This window comes from Globicephala melas, chromosome 4 (genome assembly GCF_963455315.2).
Source record: "Globicephala melas chromosome 4, mGloMel1.2, whole genome shotgun sequence".
Taxonomy (NCBI): Eukaryota; Metazoa; Chordata; class Mammalia; order Artiodactyla; family Delphinidae; genus Globicephala; species Globicephala melas.
The window spans coordinates 2,917,186-2,937,683 of record NC_083317.1 but is presented as its reverse complement, the minus strand read 5'-3'; the positions used below and the strand labels follow the sequence as shown (position 1 = coordinate 2,937,683).

The following is a 20,498-nucleotide window of genomic DNA, read 5'->3' as shown; positions in this document are numbered from 1 at the left end:
TGCTGTTTGCAGAGCGAATTTTTTTTTTTAAGCTGAGATTTCTTTTTTTTTAATTTATTTATTTTTGTCTACACTGGGTCTTCGTTGCTGCTGCCCGTGGGCTTTCTCTAGTTGCAGCGAGCGGGGGCTACTCTTCGTTGCGGTGCGCGGGCCTCTCATTGCGGTGGCTTCTCTTGTTGCGGAGCACGGGCTCTAGGTGCGTGGGCTCAGTAGTTGTGACTCACGGGCTTAGCTGCTCCGTGACATGTGGGATCTTCCTGGTTCAGGGCTCGAACCCGTGTCCCCTGCATTGGCACGTGGACTCTTAACCACTGCGCCACCAGGGAAGCCCTTCAGAGTGAATTGTTAAATGACAGAGTTAATGAGAAACAGAAAGGGGGAAAGGCATTGCTGAAACCTCACTTGGGTGCTGGCGACCTGACCGTCCTACCTGAGATGGCGACCGGGAAGGGAAGGAGATAGATCTGGATAGAGTTAACACGTGCACACTGCACAGCGAGGTTTGTGGGCGGGACGAGCTCCAGCCTGGGCCTCGTGGTCCTCCAAGCAGATCCTTTTCTTTCTTTTTTTTTTAAATTTATTTTATTGACGTATAATTGATTTATAATGTTGTGTTAATTTCTGCTGTACAGCAAAGTGATTCAGTTATACATATATATACATGTTTTAAAAATATTCTTTTCCATGATGGTTTATCCCAGGAGATTGGATATAGTTCCCTGTGCTCTACAGCAGGACCTTGTTGTTTATCCATTTGAAATGTAATAGTTAAGCAGGTCCTTCTCTGGCTCACGGCTTTCAGTTCCCACCTTCCCCGTTCTCACTGTGCCACCGGGTCCTTTAAAGCATCGTGATGGCATCGCCAGGTGTACTGCTGCAAACGAAGGTCACTTGCACGCAGGGCGCAGCTTAAAGAGCTTGTGGTGCTTCAACCATATTTAAGGTTTATTTTTTTATTTTTATTTTTTTTGCGGTACGCGGGCCTCTAACTGCTGTGGCCTCTTCCGTTGCGGAGCACAGGCTCCAGACGCGCTGGCTCAGCGGCCATGGCTCACGGGCACAGCCGCTCCACGGCATGTGGGATCTTCCCGGAGCGGGGCACGAACCCGTATCCCCTGCATCGGCAGGCGGACTCCCAACCACTGCGCCACCAGGGAAGCCCTATTTTTCAGCATCTTTTGACCCTGTATTTCTGCTCAGTCTTTTGGTTATTTAATCTAAAACGCATAATTCTCTTTTCCACACTTTTAGCATTCCTGGGGTTTCCACCTCGCTCTCCTCCTTTCCCTGAATGTTAGACTTGTCATTGTTATTAAGGATTTGACAACACAGAAGGAGGAAATTTTATGTAGTGTCACTGGCTAGTCAACGTTTTACTGTTGGAGTTGGAGCGTCCTTAGGAAAATATGTGTGCCACAAAAGACTGTTGGTGGTGTAATTGTAGAGGTATTAGGTTAATATATAATGCATAAGTCTGTGTCATGGATCGTTTTTATTCGTCATAAAATTTTCAAATGACTCGAGGAGGTGTGGCCCTCGCAGCTGTTCCCCCGCGCTAATGGCCTCGGGCTCCGACTCAGAGAGGAATTCTGTGCCAAAGCGCCTGGCAGCCACCACAGTTCTTGGGATCCTCCCAGGGAGATCACTCGTTGTCAGCAGGGGTGATGATGGCAAACCAATAAAAGGCTGCATGGGCAGGACCTGGTGAGCATAGAAGTCTGGGTCCCTGGGGAGTGAAGAGGCTGTTTTGACCCCAAAATGCTTACCGTTGATTTACTTACTTCAATCAGTTTCTATTTACAAAGTCTAATTTTTGCCCCCTGGAGCAGATCAGAGAGGCCCGTGAACACGAGTCCGAGGACACACCTGCATCTGGAGAGCGGATCCCCCAGCCTGACGCCCGCGTGCCCCTCACCTGGCTGTGCACAGTGTCCGTCTGAGGTCAGACCATGCAGCCCTCGAGATGCTCTGATGCTGCTGCCTCTAGGGCTGAGCTGCTCAAACTTGACCCCGTAGGAATCACCCAAGGGTGCCGGTGACTCCTGGGCCCAGGGTGGGAGCTGCGGGGACAAAACAAACGAGAGTGGAGATTGATTTTATTCAATCTAATAAAGGTAAGGGGACGCCCAAGATCAGAGCTGCTCAGCGGAGGGGGCCTGCCTTGGGCTTTACAGGCAGGGCCATCGAGAGACGGCTCAGTTCGCTGAACGGAAATGTTTGTCTCTGTGTCCAGCTGGTTTCACAGGGACAATTCTAATCTCAGCTCACCCTTCACAAGACAAAGAACGGGACATTGGAGGGCCTGTGTGTAAAAGGGCATCTTCTAGAAAAAAAAAGGGGCATCTTCTGCGAGTCCTACGGGGTCGTGAGGAAGCGCGGACTTACCTAAGTCGTGTGGAGCAGGGGGTTTCCTGGGGCTCAGCACCAACGATCCGCACCTTAACAAACGCTCAGTGACTGAGAGGCAGGTGGGACTGGACCAGACGTTGAGAAACTCCCCCTGGAGCATCTGAGAGAGGCTGGAGGGCCCGTGTTGCCCTGGTAACACCTTCGCCATCTCCTGGTCCTGTGACAACCTGAGACACCGGGGTGCAGGTATCCCGGCCTCTCCAGCGTTTGCTGCTGTCGGCCCATGAGGTGGGTCTCCCACGTCTGACACTGGGGAGACCCCAGGCCCACGATGGAGGCGGGGCCTCCCCGTCCCCGCTGCACAGAGGTCTGCCAGCCTAGGGTACCTGCCCTCTGCCCTCTGTCCTCAGTGACCTTTGCGGGCCTGCCCGCTCTCACCCCAGCCTGGTCGGACCAGAACCACCCGGGCTTCCCCGCCATGAGCCTCAGCGCTGGGCGGACGGCGGCTGCTCCCGCGGGGCGTAGGCTGCTTTCTGGGCCCCTTCCCTGTTCCCAGCGGGACACAGTCCCAGTCATCTGAGGACACTTCCTGCGGGCACTGGCTGCGAGCTGGGGCCGAGGGATGAGGCACCGCTGGTTCCTCACATGGGGTTGGTTATCGAGAGCTGAGAGCCCCCAGAGGGAGGGCAGGGGAGGGGCGGTCCCAGAACCGGGAGGCAGGCGGTTGCCTGGGGCTGTGACAGCGGGCGAGGACCCTGCACCCACGGTGACCCAGGCATGACCCCTCGCTTTCTGCCGACCCTCTGCCTTCTGAAGGTGCCCACATCGGCCAGCCCACCCGGGAGCCAGAGGAGGATCCTGGGGGCAGCCAGTGCGATGGCCCCTCAGGGCACAGAGCAGGAGGGGGCAGGGGGAGGGTTGGGGGCGGGTGCAGCATCCCCGCCTTCCCTGCGGGAACCGGGCCGGCTTCCTCCTTCTCCCCTGAAAAGGGCACCTCTTCCAGGGCACGGCGACAGCCCATGGGGACACTGGGGGTATTTTCATTTATCGGCGTCTGTATTTTTGTTTGCTTCCATATTTGAGCTTTCAACGACGTGTGTTATTCGATAACAAAATCTACTACAACTGGTCCGTTCCCAAACGTACACGAAGCGGCGACGGGGGGAGACGTTAGGGCAGCTGGCCCATCCCCGCGCTCGCGGTGAGGCTGGAGGTACTGCCTCCTCTTAGGGCGTGGCCCCCAGGCCCCCGGGGTGCCATGTTGAGACCTGGGGGTGGTCGCAGGACAGATCTGGACCGGGCGCCTGGGCCCAAGGCGAGTGCGCTGGGGTGAGCGGTACGACTCTGACACCAACTCCGGGCTCAGCGCAGACCCTGCAGGTTGAGGACACGGCCCCCCACAAGACCGTCCTCACTCCGGACACCAGCTGCACTTTGGGGGTTCCAGGCCCCTCGTGCTTCTGACCAACTGGCTACAAATTTGGGGGTTTCCGGCACCCCCTCCAGTTCCATGGTTCGCCAGAATGGCTCACGGAACTCAGGAAAGCAGGTCCCGATGACTACAGGTGAGGTCCGGGAGGGCCCTTGGGCGCGCCCTCCGCCCATCAGCACAGCCACGTGATCCAGACGCCCATCTGAGTTTCCAGCGCCTGGAGTTATTAGGGGTTTGTTACACACGCATAATTGAACTCTGATCTTGTGATTGAATCCAGTTTCCAGCCCCCCCCACCCCGCCTCTCTCAGTGGAGGTCAGAGGTCAGCCTGATGTCACTCGACACCAGGTCCCCACCCTCTAAACCCAGGTCTTTCTGGCACGATGGGCCCCCCGCCCACACCTGAAGCTCTCAAGGGGCCACGGTTAGTCACCTCATTAGCATAAACTCAGGTGTGGTCTGAGGGGTTGAGCCGGAACCGGAGACAAAGACGGCTGAATTCTTGTTGTACGACAGCTGCCCAGGGGGTGCCTCGAGGCGCCGAGGAAACTCCCGAACTGGCCTTCTAGCCTCTGGGAGCTGCCCCGGAAGCCCCACCCTTGTGGGGAGGCCGGAGGGGGTGACGCGTCTGGCAAAGTTTCCTCGATGCGGCGGCAACCAAAGCTCAGCAGAAAACCCCAGACACTCAAGACGTCTTGGCGGTAGATGGTGTTTGCTGTCATTCTCCTCGCAGGAACGTTGGAGCTGCCAGTGCAACAACAAAAATAAGTATTTTTAGGGTTGCAGTTAAACAAAAGGTCACACATTTATTCGTTATGACTCCATATGTTTGGATTTTAAATAACATTCTTCTGAGTAAATGCAATTTGGGGCGTTTAGCTTCCTAGTTATTCTTCAGAGGCACTCTGATTTTTACTTTCTGGAAGTAAGCTCTTAATTTATTTAAATAGTTGTGGGCTGAGATAAATCTCTCCATGTGATGGATCTGGTTGAAGACCTCTGTCCCAGCTGACACTGTGTCGTGGGTGACATGCTCTCTACCTGCCCGAGTCAATCTGTGTGTGGGATGGCTGCGTCAGTTTGCAGGAGCACAGTTAGGACAGGGGGAAGTTGAGGACGGGGGCAAGTTGGCTTCTGGTGCCTACCTTCCCCCACAGACTCAGTGTATCATTCTGGGCGATACTTTTCAGTGCTTCTATTTTCCCATAAAGTGGAATTATTAACACTTGCATCCTACTGCAGTGAAATAGCATGATCTCTGGGATTTGCTTTAAACTATGTAAGGGGAAAAAAGGATGGGAAATAGATGAAACAAGATTGGCAAAATATCGACAGATGAATGAAGAAAGAAGATGTGGTGTATATATATAATGGAATACTACTCAGCCATAAAAAAGAATGAAATAATGCCATTTGCAGCAACATGGTTGAACCTAGAGATTATCGTACTAAGTGAAGTAAGTCAGAAAAAGAAGAACAAATACCATATGCTATTGCTTATACGTAGGATCTAAAAAAATGATACAAGTGAACGTATTTACAAAACAGAAATAGACTCACAGACATAGAAAACAAGCTTACGGTTACCAAAGGGGAAAGGGTGGGGAAGGGATAAATTAGGAGGTTGGGATTAACATATACACACTATATACATAAAACAGATAAACAACAAGGACCTGCTGCACAGCACAGGGAACTATATTCAATAACCTGTGATAAACCATAATGGAAAAGAATCTGAAAGAGAATATATATATATATATACGTATAACTGACTCACTTTGCTGTACACCAGAAACTAACACAACATTGTAAATCAACTATACTTCAGGGAATTCCCTGGTGGTCGGTCCAGTGGTTAACACTCCACGCTTCCACTACAGGGGGCATGGGTTCGATCCCTGGTCGGGGAACTAAGATCCTGCAAGCTGCATGGAGCGGCCAGAGAAAAAGAAAAGAAAAAAACCTGCAATAAAGGGTTGTCTGTTTGGGGGGAAAAAAAGAAAGTCGTAAAAAAAGATTGGCAAAATGTTGGTAATCTTACAGCTGAATGATGAGTCCACACAGGTTCATGATACTCTTCCCTCTACTTCTGTGCATGCAAAAAATTTTGTGAATTTTTGTGAAAATTTCCAAAATGAAAAGGTTAAAAAGATAACAGTAATACCTGCCCCTGTGTACCGCACATGAGCTGTCCTTAGGGCACCTTGCTTCCCTTGGAGAAGGATGCCTCGTAAATACAGGACCGAGTCACTACTCCGTGGCCCTCAGATTACTGCATCACACCTTGAGGTATTCTTGACAAGGAGACAGAAAATAGATTAGACCCCACGGGAAGCATGGCCATGAAAGAGGAAGATAAACTTTCAAAGCATCGGATGCTACGAGGAAAGAGCTCATCTTCAACTGACAAACTGGAGGGCCATCTGGGCAAATCGTTGACGTGGGAAGTACATTTGCAATACATCAAAAATATGTTTCCTGGTCGCTGACAGTTTATTTCTGGAGTTCCATAAATGTAACATTTCCGAACTTGTAAATAATAAATGTTTATTTATAAATCACTGGTTCCCAGAGGCAGATGAGCACACAGAATAAAAACAAGCTGCAGCAGCTGGTTAATTCCCCCCAGCCTGACTCACGGTGGGGATTCAAGAGCCCGCGGGAGAGGCCAATACATCCAGGAAACTGCGCTCATCTCAACACCAAGGCTACCAAGCGTGGTCGGCGACACACAGCATCAGCGTGCGTGCAGCAGAGGAACGCGTGTCCTTGCAGATCAACAAACCTGCCCCTGCTTGGAAAGATGCGGACAGGGGCACGAACCCGTGTCCGCTGCATCGGCCGGCGGACTCTCAACCACTGAGCCACCAGGGAAGCCCCCTAATTTTTAAAAACGGCTAACATGCCTTTGGGAATGCAGGATGGCTGAGGATTGGAACAAGGCATGAGTGAAAGCTTATCTTAGTTCGCAAACCTTTTGGCCATGAGATAATACGATGGTGTAGATAAGCCTATAGTGGAATCAGAATAAGTAAGAAATGCTTTATTAAAGCCTTTGAAAACTTTTACGTACAATTGGCAAAAGCTTAGCTAATTTTAAGTGATTCCACCCCACTGCTAAACAAGCCTTCTGAATCCTTACTAGGGAAGCGTTTGTATTCTTCGTTCACTCTGAAGGCAGTAAAAGGGGACGCCCAGTTAGTTAAGCCGTGAAGACCACTGCCCGGGATGAGGGCCCGGCCGGCTTCATGGCCCTTCGGGACTGCTGGGAGCCCTCAACTTGTCCAGTTTTCTTCCCATGAAAGGACCCCGGGTTTCCTTCCGGGTCTCTAATTACATGAGCACTTTCTGTTTTCGGGTAACAAATCTATTCTTTAATCTTTCCACTGATCCTGACTAATATTTGCACGTAAGAAAAGTGCATTTACATCGCACAGGGAGATCAGCTCGGTGCTTTGTGACCACCTAGAGGGGTGGGATAGGGAGGGGGGAGGGAGACGCAAGAGGGAGGAGATATGGGGACATATGTATATGTATAGCTGATTCACTTTGTCATACAGCAGAAACTAACACACCATTGTAAAGCAATTATACTCCAACAAAGATTTAAAAAAATAAAGTAAAAAAAAAGTAAAAGTGCATTTAGATAATGTCATACATGGTGACACAGCCAAACATGGGGCCACCCAGCCCGACGGGCAGCGGGAGGGCGGCACAGCCCACCACCCAGCCAGGCTTGGTTCTTTCTTTTCTTCTCATTGAAAATATGTTGCAGAAGCAGCAGCTCTGTTCTCTGACGTCTCAAGAGATGGTAAACATTCATTTCAGCAAGATCAGGAAGAGAGCCAAGAATGAGGCGGCAAGAAGAAAGAGAAACGTTTTCTCATTTTCATGCTCCTTTCTGTGCTAATTTCGTGCTTTCTGGGGGGGGGGCAGGAGGACAGCGTGCCAGCTCCGCCTCCCTCTCCCCTTGGGCCTCCATCATCAGCCTCCCCGATGAGCCACAGAGACGCCAGGTCCTGCAAAGGCCAGTGCAGCCAGCCGGCGGGCAGGGGTGGGAGAGGGGCCCGCAGCTAGGCCACCATCTCTCTGTCCCCCCTCATCCTCTCTACCCGCCCCCACTCCTCCTCAGGCAGGAGGGCACCCTTCCCAAGGACACGGATGGCTGTGGGCAGAGAGGAAGCAGGACTTGAAAGCACGTCTTCTGAGGCCGAGCCTCAGCTGTATCATTCCTGTAGGAAGAACCTGGAGCTGAGCCTCCCAGGGTCCTCCCACGGCCACCTTGCCATCCACGGTAGGGAAGGACGAAATGGTGCAGCGAGTAAATGGAGCCTGCCTGTTCTCGTGGTGGCCTCAATGTGCCATTCTCAGGGCCTAACTAGAGACAGAAAGGGTACTTGTCTTACTCAGGGGTCTCCAGAGAATCAGAACCAATAGGATGGAGAGACAGACAGATAGGTAGATACAGACACACACATAGAGAGAGACAGACACAGAGACAGAGAGAGATTGATTTTAAGGAAGTGGCTCATGCCACGTGGGTACTGGCAAGCCTGAAGTCTGCAGGCAGGTTGGCAGGCTAGAAATTCTGGTAAGCAGTCGGCTGGGAGAATTCCTTCCTCCTCAGGGAAGCTCAGTCTTCTCTCTAAAGGCCTCAGCTGGTCGGATGAGGTCCACCGCATTACGAGGGCGCTTGGCTTTACTCCAAGTCAGCTGATTCAAACGTTAATCACATCTGAAAAATACCTTCACAGCAATATCTAGACGGGTATGTGACCACACAACTGGGCACCCCAGCACAGCCACGCTGACACAGGAAACTAACCATCCCAGGTGCCGAAGCCCAGGAAATCCTGTCCTGACCCAATGCAGCTGAGCCCATGCCCAGTGCCAGCTGCCTACACTGGGTCATCTCACAGCTCTTGCCTCTGTCTTCCTCCGGCCTGAGGGCGTTGTCTCTCTTTTAAAATGAAGCATAATTGGGCTTCCCTGGTGGCGCGGTGGTTAAGAGTCCGCCTGCTAATGCAGGGGACACTGGTTCGAGCCTTAGTCCGGGAAGATCCCACATGCCGCGGAGCAACTAAGCCCGTGCGCCACAACTACTGAGTCTGCGCTCTAGAGCCCGCGAACCACAACTACTGAGCCCGTATGCCGCAACTACTGAGACCGTGCACCTACAGCCCGTGCTCTGCAACAAGAGAAGCCACCACAATGAGAAGCCCGTGCACCGCAACAAAGAGTAGCCCCTGCTCGCCACAACTAGAGAAAGCCCGTGCGTAGCAACGAAGACCTAACGCAGCTAAAAATAAATTTTAAAAAAATAAAAAATAAAGCAAAAGTATTATTCAGCCTTAAAAGGGAAGGAAATTCTGACCCATGCCGCAACACAGATGAACCCTGAGGACACCGTGCCCAGTGACATAAACCAGTCACCAAAAGACGAGGCCACTCAGATGAGGCCCCCGAGAGGCAGAGACAGAAGGCAGAGCTGTGACCCCCAGGGGCTGGGGTGTGTGCGGGGAGCTGCCCTTCCAGGGCCCAGCGCCTCAGCCTTGCAAGACGACAGAGCGCTCTGGATGCGTGGTGATGGCAGGACTACAGCGCGTGTGCGCCAGGCCACTGACCTGGACACCTGCACACAGTCGGAAAGGCAAACCTTGTGTTATGCATATTCTACCCAAGTGTGTAATACGGTTTCCAAATATTGGGGGTTTCCCATTATCTCTCTGTTACTGATCTGTAGTGTAGTTCCACTGTGGTGGGAGGACGGGCTTTGTACGACTGGAATCCTTTTAAATTCCCGGACACCTGACCGCACTTGCTGGCTTGCTCCGTCCTGCTGTTGTTGCCATGTTTCCACTGCTCAGTGACCTCCTCAGCAAAGGGTCTCTTACAGGATTACAGAATCGAGTGATACGCAGAACGATTGGAGTGGACACGATATGACGATATTTGTACGGTTCCCGGCATGTGGAGGGAGAGGCCCTGGAGGGGTGTACGAAACGTGGGCTCCGCTCAGAATAAAAAGAGGGAGCGTCACACCGATCACTGAACACGCGCACGGGACCTCACACCCCGTGGGCTCTCAATTACAGGACAATAGCAGGTGAACGATGGAAAGGAGGAAAAGACGATGCTGAAGAGGTCCTGCGGGGAACTAACTAGTCTTCCGTGCGGCACGCACGTCTAACCAGCTTCTCTCAATGTGTGGCCCATGGGCCCCAAGGGCCCCCAGACCCGTTCAGGGTTCAGCAGTTTAGGGTCAAAGCTACTTTTTTTTTTTTTTTTTTTGCAGTACGTGGGCCTCTCACTGTTGTGGCCTCTCCCGTTGCGGAGCACAGGCTCCGGACGCGCAGGCTCAGCGGCCATGGCTCACGGGCCCAGCCGCTCCGCGGCACGTGGGATCTTCCCGGACTGAGGCACGAACCCGCGTCCCCTGCATCGGCAGGCGGACTCTCAACCACTGCGGCACCAGGGAAGCCCATAGCTACTTTTAAAAATTAGGAGTTTGGGATTAACACACACACTACTATATATAAAATAGGTAAACAGCAAGGACCTACTGTATAGCAACTATAAATAACTTATAATGGCAAAGAATCTGAGAAAGAGCAGATATTTGTATAAGTGAATCACTTTGCTGTGCAGCAGAAATTAACACAACACTGTAAGTCAACTATACCTCGGTAAATTTTTAAAAATCTGAAAAAGAATATATATATGTATAACTGAATCACTTTGCTGTACACCTGCAACTAACACAACAGTGTAAATCAACTATACTTCAATTAAAAGATAACTGGTATTAAAAAAAAACTACTTTTCTAATAATACTAAGACGGTCCTTGCCTTTTTGCGGGGACACGATGGTACATATATATATATCACCATCTTTATCCATTCATCTGTCGATGGATACCTAGGTTGTTTTCACATCTTGGCTATCGTAAATTATGCTGCCATGAACAATGAGGTGCATCTATCTTTTGAAATTAGTGTTTTTGTATTCCTTGGATAAATACTCAGATATGGACTAGCTGGATCATATATGGTAGTTCTAGTCTTAATTTTTTGAGCAGTCTCCTTACCGTTTTCCATAGTGGCTGTTCCAATTTACATTCCGCACAACTGTGATTTTTAACATTGTCTAGTGAAATGGGTCAACATTTGGAATAACTGCACCATTCAGTGAATTAATATTTTCCAAATGACCAAATGGCCACGTTACAAAATCATGTGTGGGTCACAGATCCATCCAAAGTGCCAGAGAGACCAGTGGGTTTTAGTCTAACAGCAGGAAAGGTACATTGCAGCGCTGCTGGAGTCCACATTGCAATGAACCTGTAAGGAACATCCATGTGTCAGTTTTGGTGGAGAACCTATATAAACACTCCTCCACTTTCCTGCTACACATCCCTGCGACGTCAAATTTTCTTCACAGACATCAACTAAAACAATATATTACAAGAGACTGAACACAGAAGCAGCTATGAGAATCCAGCTGTCTTTTATCAAGCTAGACATTAAAGAGATCTGCAAAAATATGAAACAAGCCCCTTGTTCTCACTAATCATTTTTTGAAAATAATGATTTTTCATAAAATGTTATTTATTGTTGAGTAACGTGGAATCGGTTTCTAATTGTAGGTTTAAATGAATGAATAAAAATCTTTTAAAAACAATCTTTTAGTCTTAATTTCTAATATTGTATGTGTTTTCATGAACCCAAAGCCAGCTGTGAAGTGAGACAGGGCAGGCTCTGGCTGGGAGAATTCAGGGTGGTAAAAAGGGACTCATTCCAATCCCTCTGGGAAATGTAAGTCTAAACTTCCCAATTCCTCATTTTTGGGAATTTCCTTATCTTACACATTTAACCTCTTAAGTATTCCATAAGGTAGGAGGGGAGAGAAATTGGGAAGCAAAGGAGTCTTAAAAATCACCGATACCGCCTCACGCCCACGAGGTATAGACCCCAAAGAACTGAAAGCAGGAACTCAAACAGATATTTGTACATCCACGTTCAGAGCAGCATTACTCACACTAGCCAAGGGGTGGAAACAACCCAAGTGTCCACTGAAAGGTGAATGGATGAACAAGATGTGGTCTATCCAGACTATGGAATATTATTCAACCTTGAAAGAGAAGGAAGTCCTGTCACCTGCTACAATATGGAGGAACGTTGAGGACATTGTGCTTGGTAAGATAAGCAGGGGCCTTCGAGCAATGCTTAAATCAGATCACTCTTCACAGCAGACAATAAAGAGAAGTTGTATTCTGCTTATTAGTTCTGTTTCTCAGACCAGGAAGTGGATGCACAGCCTGGCTGGATGCTTCGGGCAGAGGTGGGCTTCATCCACCCACCACCCTGGACCCCCTACGCCGGCGGCAACGATCAAAACGAAGTGAGCTCGGCCCTGCGAAAGCTCGTGTTGCCATTACTTTTGTAACTTCAACGAGAAACAGATTTTTAAATACGTGACAGCACAGACCATGCCTCTTGACCGTTACCCAGTTTAGAAACTGGCCCGATCACAAAGGAAGCTGAAGCAGCTGCTGGTTTGGGAAAGTCGCCGGCTGCAAGCGAGCAGCTGGGTCACGGTGCCACTTCCAGCTGCACGGCCCGAGGAGGCCTGTTCTGGTCCCGCTCAAAAAAGTCGCCACCCGGCTCTCCTCGGGAGCAGCCAACTCCAGCACCTGTGGTCCCTCTGAGGGGTGGGCAGCCATCATGGTGTGACCCACAACGAGGCCAGGGAGAGGGACCGCTGGGAAACAGGAGCTGCGGAACGAAGCGTCGTGCCATCGGCACAGCTGCGCTGGGGCAGGTGGTTGGAACAAAGCTTTCACTGGCAAAGTTGTCCAAAGGCTGTGCAGTCAGGGGACAGCCAGGAATCGTCCTCTACCACGGTGTTTCGTACTTTGTTTTTTTAACTGGACAATATAGTTTAATGTAGCAAAAATCTAGGGAACGATCCGGTATTTCAGTTAAGGCTCTGGGTGCCTGAAAATGATCAAGAGAAAATTGGTTTCACGGCCTAAAAACGTGAGATTGCATCAGGGAACGTGTTCATGTAAGAAGACTTAGTCTAAAACATTGGTTAATAAAAGGTCAGGATAAAACCAAGAGGAAGCTGGCTTTTCCCTGTAGCATCTGCTGTTTGTTTTGACTGGTATTTCGTATCCTTGGCTTCATCTCAGGGGAGCATGCCTGGCCAGGAGGCCAGCCTGGGAGACAAGGACCACTGCAGCGCCCCTGCCCCCAGAATGCCTCAGGAAACATTTTCCTGATGAGCAGATTTTCAGTTAGTGACAGAGTCACCCCGAGTAAGCCGAGTCGTTCTGGTGCCAGGGCTGGAGCCCACTGGCCAGGAGAGGCCACGGGACCACGCTGACCTACGGGTGGGGAAGGGACCCACACAGCACGGACCTGGTGCGATTTGATGCTGTGACCAGAGCTCAGGCCCTAGTCCCCCGCACAATTCTGCCTGGCCAGCTGTGTTTCCAGGGTAGGATTTCCTGGTGTGAGGGTTGGATTGTGTCCCCCCAGAATTCATATGGTGAGTCCTAACCCTCAGGACCTCAGAATGTGACTGTATTTGGAGATACGGGGTCTTTACCAAGTTACAGTGGGGTCACTGGGGTAGGCCCTAATCTAATATGACTGATATCCTTAAAAAAGGGGGGAAACTGGGCACCCAGAGGCACACGGGGAGAACACCACGAAGGCAGAAATCAGGGTGAACTTCTACAAGCCAAGGAGTGACACAGCTTGCCAGCAAGCGACCAGAAGCTGGGGGAGAGCTTGGGACAGATTCTCCCTCTCAGCTTCAGAAGGAACCAAGCCTGCTGACACCTTGATCTCGGACTTCTGGCCTCCAGACTAAGACAGAATAACTCTCTGTTGTTTAAACCACTCAGTCTATGGTACTTTCTTACGGCCGTCCTAGCAAAGTAATACACCTGGTGTAAGGACACCTGGAATAAGCAGAAACGTTGCCTGGGCGTCTCCAGTGGGCAACTGCGCATTCTTTGGAGCTCACCCTTCTGGGTCATCTGATTCTAGCTCTTCCTTGCCTTTGAGCTATCTTATGGTTGTAGAGAATGAGTGACGATGCAAAGTATTTTTGTCTCTGGACTCTGTGATGGAGGGACAGCCCTCACCCCATGGTCCCCAAATCCTCCCACCCAAGGCCAGATTTGCACAATTTGCAAGTTCCCGCCAATATTCCTGCCTATATAGGTGTGTGTTCTTTGCATTTTCCTTTGAACTGGCTGGAGCGTCTTACCAGTTCCCTCGCTCAACTAACAAGCTCAGGAAGCTGCTGGCCACCTGCTGATTGCACGTCTGCCTGAGAGTCACGATTCCTTCTTTGGTCAACATTATCTTTTGACATTGGCCGTGGCTGCCACGTCCCTGTTGCGTTGTGCTGGGATCCTTGAGGAGGAGCCGTCACAGCTGGGGCAGCGTCTCCCACCCTGATCTTTTAGGGACTTAATTGTTGGAATTGTCCTCTTTAGAAAAGCGGGGCTCCGGGGGGGGGGTGGTGGGATGAACTGAGAGACTGGGATCGACATATATACAACTAATATGTATGAAATAGATAACTAATAAGAGCCCGCTGTATAAAGTCAATAAATAAATACAATAACCAGTGGCAAAACACTCCCCCAAAACAAACAAACAAAAAAACCCCAAATTGCTGACACAGGTGAAAGTAAACAAATAAAATTATTGTTAATTTTTTAAAAATTTAAAAATAAAATAAATAAAAACAAAACCACGAGCCATGAAATAGAGAGAGACACAGAGAGAGAGAAAGTAGGTAGATAGAAAGATAGGAACGCACACCTTTCTTCAGCGTTCTAGTGACTGATTCCTCTCCCTTTCCCTTCAGCCTAGGAGTTCACAGTGGTTTGTTGTTAATTAGTCCCCTGGATACTTAAGGATCTTTTTAAAATAGTACTTTTATTAAACCGCTCTTGAAATCTTCCTGATTGATACAACTCCCAAATTTGTATCTCTACCTATAACCTCTCCCACAAACTCCAGATTTGTTTACAAAACACTCACTTGTTATTCTCAGAAGTCATTTTGAAAATACCTCAAAATCAGCATGCACGAAACGGAACTTTCGCATTTCCCCCAAATACCATCTCTGCCAGAGCCTTCCCCGTGTTATTCAATGGCAACTTCATCTGGGAGTTGCTTTAGCCACTCATTATATCTTATGATCCAACAATTCTTTTTTTTGCGGTACGCAGGCCTCTTACTGCTGTGGCCTCTCCCGTTGCGGAGCACAGGCTCCGGACGCGCAGGCTCAGCGGCCATGGTTCACGGGCCCAGCCGCTCCGCGGCACGTGGGATCCTTCCGGACCGGGGCACGAACCCGCGTCCCTCGCATCGGCAGGCGGACTCTCAACCACTGCGCCACCAGGGAAGCCCCCAACAATTCTTTATTAGATGCACACCCCTGAGAAGTTCTTGCACGGGTACCCCAGGAGACATGCAAAAGAATATTAATATCATGTCTATAATCCTTGCAAAGAAAGAACAGTCTAAATCTCATTAAGAGTAGATTGGATAAAATGCTGGAGAGGGTGTAGAGAAAAGGGAACCCTGTTGCATTGCTGGTGGGAATGTGAATTGGTACAGCCACTATGGAGAACAGTATGAAGGTCCTTAAAAAACTAAAAACAGAACTACCATATGACCCAGCAATCCCACTACTGGGCATATACCCCGAGAAAACCATAATTCAAAAAGAGTCATGTACCACAATGTTTACTGCAGCACTATTTACAATAGCCAGGACGCGGAAGCAACCTAAGTGTCCATCGACAGATGAATGGAGAAAGCAGATGGCACGTATATACAATGGAATATTACTCAGCCATAAAAAGAAACGAAATTGAGTTATTTGTAGTGAGGTGGATGGACCTAGAGTCTGTCATACAGAGTGAAGTAAGTCAGAGAGAAAAAAACAAATACCGTATGCCAACACATATATATGGAATCTAAAAAAAAAAAAAAAAGGTCCTGATGAACCTAGGGGCAGGCCAGGAATAAAGACGCAGATGTAGAGAATGGACTTGAGGACACGGGGAAGTAAGCTGGGACGAAGTGAGAGAGTGGCATGGACATATATACACTACCAAATGTAAAATAGACAGCTAGTGGGAAGCAGCTGCATCACACAGGGAGATCAGCTCGGTGCTTTGTGACCACCTAGTGGGGTGGGATAGGGAGGGTGGGAGGGAGATGCAAGAGAGAAGGGATATGGGGACATATGTATACATATAGCTGATTCACTTCGTTATACAGCAGAAACTAACACAACATTGTAAAGTAATTATACGCCAATAAAGATGTCAAAAAAAAAAAAGGGTAGATTGGATAAACAGTGGTTATACAGATGGAATAGTATACAGCCCTTGAAACGAGTGAACCTCAGTACTGTGCAGACTCATAAATGGATGTCTCAAACCAAAGATTAGGTTAAAAGAACAAGACTCAATAAAATTCAAGTATTGTTTTAAAACAGTGAAAAGTAAAATATATATATTATTTGAGATTTCAAATCTAGATGGTAAAACTATAAGGAAGGGCAAAGGAATTACAAAACAAAAAACAGAAGTCAGGATATGTTTATTTCTGGTTAGAGAAAAAGAAAAGCATTTAAGAAAGGGGACAGTGGGTTTGAAAGGTAATGGCATTGTTCTATTTCCCAAGATTGATAAGTATATTTATATTCCTTTTATTATTATATAAATGTACGTATATGCTATCTGCTCCCTTGCAGATAGATAATGTTTCATAATAAAAAGTTACACAATTAAGAAAAACGGGGCTCAGGCATGAAGAACCATGGTTCCTCCAGTCTTGGCCCTGGGCACCCACTGTGTGCTGGGAGCCTTCCACACGCAGCTCATTGCCTCCTCTGCAGAATCCCAAGAGATGTACGAAGTCCCCACTGAAGGCAGGGAGCTGGATCTCAGGGAGGTCAAGTGCTCTCATCCACATTCACACGGCAAGTGGCAAAGCCAGACTCCACCCCCAGCACTGTGGACTGCAAGCCCAGGGCTCTTCTGACTACACCACAGTGCTCTCCTTTACACAGAAAAAGAAATACCACTTGGGTGGGCCCTAAGCTGGTCCTGGGGGATCCTCTCTTCCTGGTGTTTGTGTCTTCCTGTGACCCCCTCCCCTTGTGTGTGGGCAGGACCTGAGACTTGCTTCTAACCAATACACTAGACAAGGGTGATGGGAAGATGCTTCTGGGATTACCTTCCATAACAGTGTAACTTCTGTCTGCCTAGCAGACTCTATTCCTTGCTGGCTTGGATGAAGCAGCTGCTGTTTTCCTCTCTGGACAGGTCCATGTGGCAAGAAACTGAAGGGGCTCCAGTCAAAAGCCAGCAAGGACCTGAGGCCCTCAGTCCATCTGCCCACAATGATGTGCGCTTGGAAGTGGATCCTTCCCCAGTGAAGCCTTCAAATGAGACCCCAGCCCTGACGGCCACTCGTGACAGGCCCTGAGGCAGAGGACCCAGTCAAGACACGCCCAGATTCCTGACCCACAGAAATTTGAGATAATGTATGTTGTTTTCAGACACTAAGTTTGGGATAATTTGTTATGAAGCAATAGCTAACCAATACACCATGCCTCAGAAGCACTCGTTCATGCATTCAACAAATATTTCCTTGCCAGGCACTAGTACAGGTGCTCGGTATACATCAGTGAACAAAACAGAGTAAAATTCCTGTTCTCCTGGAGAGTAGATTCTAGTGTTTATGTGTGTGTGTGTTGGGGGTGGGAGTGCTGGATGATAGACATAACAAACAAGCTACATAGTCATACAATTACATCATATGTTACATGTATCTACACAAGTACCACAGAGGAGGAAGCAGGGTGAGGACAGGGAATGGGCTGGGAGTTTGCAATTTTAAACCTCTTCTGAGAAAGTGATGTTGAGAAAGATTTCAGGGAGTGAGGGAGAAAGCCATGCAGATATCTTTGGGAAGAGTGCTTCAAGCACAGGGAATAGGCAGTGCAAAGGCCCTGAGGCTGAATCATGCTTGCAGAGAGCAAGGAGCCGCAAGGTGGCAGACTGGAACACAGTGGGTGAGGGGAAGGATGGTGGGAGCTGAGGTCAGAAGTGCAGAGGGGAGAGAGATCCGGGAGACCCTCAGGGGCTCTGCATGGACTTTGCTTTTGCTCTGAATGAGATGGGTAACACTCGGAGGGGTTGAGCACAGCAGTGATGAGGTCTGACATATTTTTAAAAGGATCATCCCCTACTCATCGCTGGTGACTTCCTGCTCACCTATGCAAACTGAAGCAGCTTACACACATCAGCCACACTGGCCGCCATAACAAGCCAAGAGACTTGCCCTTATTTTTAGGTGTTTTTCTCACTCGTTTTTCTTACCAAAGCCCCAGATCCCAGCCATCCTCTGAGGATGGCCCAAGCCCTGCCTGCCCCCGTCACCTCCTCCAGCCTTCACCCCGTAATCTCCCCCACACAGTGCAGCTCCCTGCACCCCATCCAGGCTGCTACAGGCTTTGTGCACTGGCTCATAAGCTCCGCCAGGCAGGGTCCAAGGCTCGCCTTTCTCCTACATTCTCCCCAACCCGCTCCAGCTTGAGACAGCGCTGCACAGGGCGGGGCTCTGTCAGGCTGGCCGGCGCCTTGGCAGAGTTCTTTCTGACTTTCCTGTGCGTCCCTCAAAGCGTTCCTCCACCTCCCTGCCTGCGCCCACCTACTGTGCCCTCCCCTCCTGGCCTCACAGCACCTACTGTCATCTGGACAGTTCTAGAAACAATTATATGAGGCTTTTCATTTCACACACCTAGACGTGGTCCTTGGGAAAACAGTAGCAAATCTTTATAAAAAAGAAATTGGAAGGAAAGTACTCAGAAGAGCTGCTTGTGCACAAACGTTCCTTTTCTGTTAGTAAACCACCCTGGTGCCACTACTAGGGGGCAGGCTGTGGAGGGAGGCAAATGGAAGCAAAGGAAGCCTTGCCCTCCGTGACCCCACTTCTACCTCATTTTGAATTATTTTTCCTAAAGAGGGCCCCCAAATGTGTGAGCCTCAGAGCCGCAAACCTGGAGGGGATCACCGACGGCACCTGCAGCTCTTCCTCTTTTCTGGAGATGGCCCTGTAGAGAGAAGGAAAGAAAGAGCGGGCAGATCATGGGGGGCACGGGTAGAGGAGACCAGGCGCAGAGGCCAGACTGGCGTGCAGGGCCTGGGCCTCAACTGCCTGGTGACTTGTACCTGGCTATCAGGGGGCTGCACACCCCCAGGTCTTCCTGGTCCGAGATCCCTGCTGCCTCACACACTTGATGGGAACCAGGTGAAAGCTTCAGCCCTGGGCCAGCACTAGGATGAAGCCAGTGAGGCCAGGGCTGCTGCACCACGCCTGTGACCAGTGCAGACGGTTGGGCCCGAGCTTCGTATAATGCTCTGCTGTCCCTGCCTTAAAATTCTTAATATCCTTTGAACAAGGGACCTGTATTTCCATTTTGCACTGGGCCCTGCACATATAGGTAGCCGGTCTGCATCACTGACATTCTGGGGTCCCCTCCCTCCAACTTTCCACTGGTCAGTGGCTCACTGGCCTCCCCTGAGCCCAAGCGCTGCTACAACCTACTCTCTGGAAAACAGAGCCGTTCTGCAGGGCCACACAGACTGTCTGTGGCTTCCTGGTGTTGCTGGAACCCTGAAGACTTAGAGGAGGGATGTCCTGACGAGCTGTTCACAACTGAACCCACCCCAGGCACCTTTCAGCCACGTGTTCCCGTCCTGGGTCTGCTTCTTCCCGGAGCAGCGCGGGAGCCCTTCTCCAGACAGCGATCCCACACAGGAGGAAGGTTTCTGCAAAAATGGACAGTCAGCCAAGCCCTGTGCCTCTGCACTAGGGAAGGCCTGCCCTTCCCTTAACGTCTTGGAGCGCACGGCCACCGGCGGGGCCCGCGGACGCACGGCAGCACCGCCTTTGAAAGTCCACCTTGAAATACGACCACACTTTCCGGGTCGCTCTAAGGGAGGCCACTTCACCTAGAGACTGGGCCTTGCGTGGATCACCGGGGGACAGGTGCCTGAGGGCAGAGCGCGAGACCAGAGGCGAGCGTGCTGCAGTGGCTGGAGCCCGGACCAGGCCTAAGGGCGCTCGGGGTCAGGCGGGTCTCTGGGCACAGCCGCCGCGCTCGGGACGCACGTGCGCAGCCGCGGGGAAGAAAGCGGGGGGCTGCCGCGGGCCTGTACACAAAGAGGGCGCTGCGCAGAGTAGGGGCCTGGGCGCCAAACGCCCGCGCGGCCCGGCCTCCGAGGGCAGCCCGGGGGGGGCCGGGCCCCGCGGCGCCCTGGCGCGCGAAGAGGACCCGAGGCTCCTCCCGCGGATGGTACAGCCCGCCCTCCCCGCCGGACCATCGCGAATGGTCTCGCCCACCCAAGCCCCACCACACACCTCCCCCGGCCGCTGAGCGGCGAGCGGAGGGGGCGTGGCGAGATAAGGCCACGCCCCCATCTGCGTAGTAGTGAGGCGGGGCTCGCGGCCAGCGGGGTGGGCCTCTCCTCGCGCCGCGGCGCAGCGGTCGTGGGCGGGGCCCGACTGGGAAGCGAGGCGGGGGTGGGGCCGGCCGCCGCCAGCCCCCGGCTCACTCTCCGCCCCCGGCGCCAGGCCCCGCCCCCGGCCGCCGCGGCGCCG

At 50.7% G+C, this 20,498-nt stretch overlaps 1 long non-coding RNA gene across 5 annotated transcripts; it reads right to left on the bottom strand.

Annotated features, from left to right (window-relative positions):
- Positions 1 to 228: 228 nt before the first annotated feature.
- LOC115841590 (uncharacterized) lies at positions 229 to 20,152 on the bottom strand. 5 transcript variants are annotated; one of them, XR_011377403.1, is made up of 7 exons: positions 19,564 to 20,152; positions 18,895 to 18,948; positions 5,950 to 6,079; positions 4,216 to 4,526; positions 2,386 to 3,998; positions 1,916 to 2,060; positions 229 to 1,726 (listed from the first exon to the last, which is right to left on the bottom strand). It is a non-coding gene; the product is annotated as an uncharacterized lncRNA (long non-coding RNA). The 5 variants fall into 5 exon arrangements; XR_011377401.1 differs by having other exon boundaries at positions 19,573 to 20,152; XR_011377404.1 differs by lacking the exon at positions 5,950 to 6,079 and having other exon boundaries at positions 19,573 to 19,666; positions 19,850 to 20,152.
- Positions 20,153 to 20,498: the final 346 nt, after the last annotated feature.